The 1,302-nt window shown below is 44.2% G+C and overlaps 1 protein-coding gene and 1 pseudogene across 2 annotated transcripts in view; one reads left to right on the forward strand and one right to left on the reverse strand.

The window, feature by feature from the left end:
- Positions 1 to 1,302, reverse strand: part of Plch1 (phospholipase C eta 1) — a 284,974-nt gene that overhangs the window by 233,330 nt on the left and 50,342 nt on the right. The window lies entirely within an intron of this gene.
- On the forward strand, positions 678 to 1,295 carry LOC101561312 (annotated as a pseudogene).

The following is a 1,302-nucleotide window of genomic DNA, read 5'->3' on the forward strand; positions in this document are numbered from 1 at the left end:
TACTACAAAGCTACTGTGATAAAAATCAGCATGTATTGGCAACAAAATAGACCTAAGGATCAATGGAATAGATTAGAAGATGCAGAGGCCTCTACAAACACACTCAGCCACCTGATCTTCAACAAAGGGGCCAAGCACACTTACTGGAAGAAAGATAGCCTCTTTAACAAATGGTGCTGGAAAAACTGGCTCTCTACATGTCAAAAACTAAAACTTCATCCAGGTCTATCACCATGCACTAAGCTAAAGTCAAAATGGATTAAAGATCTAAACATGAAAACAGAAATACTAAATTTCCTGGAAGAGAAAGTAGGAGGAAATCTTGAAGACTTAGGGGTAGGCAAAGAGTTCATGAACAAAAATCAAATCACACGAGTAATACTTGAAAGTATTAACAACTGGGACCACCTCTTATTGAGAAGTTTTTGCACGTCAAAAGAAATTACCAACAATTTGAAAAGACAACCCACAAATTTTGAAAAAATCTTAAATAATAAGCAGTCAGACAAAGTTCTGCTCTCTGCATTGGTCAAACATTGGCCGTGACTCATCCACATGGCTGACACTGACAAAGGATCTACAGTTTGAGGTACAGGATCTCAGAATAAATCCTGAGAGGGGGAAGCGTCTGCGCCACGAGGAAGAGGCCCCACAGATTTCCGTGCAGCTGGGTCGAGATGGTGAAGCTGTTCATTGGAAACCTGCCCCGGGAAGCCACAGAGCAAGAGATCTGCTCACTCTTTGAGCAGTATGGGAAGGTGCTGGAATGTGACATCATTAAGAACTATGGCTTTGTGCACATAGAGGACAAGACGGCGGAGGATGCCATCCGGAACCTGCACCACTATAAGTTGCATGGGGTGAACATCAATGTGGAAGCAAGCAAGAACAAGAGCAAAGCTTCAACCAAGGTACACGTGGGTAACATCAGCCCCACCTGTACCAACAAAGAGCTTCAGGCCAAGTTTGAGGAATGTGGTCCAGTCATCGAATGTGACATCGTAAAAGATTATGCCTTTGTACACATGGAGCGGGCAGAAGATGCAGTGGAGGCCATCAGGGGCCTTGATAACACTGAGTTTCAAGGTGGGATGTGTGTGGGCTGAAATTCCGAGCTGCGGTTGTGCATGAGAATACACACTTCGTTGGTACCCCATCTCCGGGACGTTTTCAGCTCTGTGCATTCAGTCCCTCAGGAACCGTGGACCTTAATTTACCTTGCTAAGTTCAGACCTCCTTTTTCTCTCTAGTGCCCATTATCCTGTTCTTGCTGTTGTTTAATACTTCTGTAGCTTCCCATTA

This window comes from Octodon degus, unplaced genomic scaffold (genome assembly GCF_000260255.1).
Source record: "Octodon degus isolate 3935 unplaced genomic scaffold, OctDeg1.0 scaffold00115, whole genome shotgun sequence".
In the NCBI taxonomy this organism is placed as follows: Eukaryota; Metazoa; Chordata; class Mammalia; order Rodentia; family Octodontidae; genus Octodon; species Octodon degus.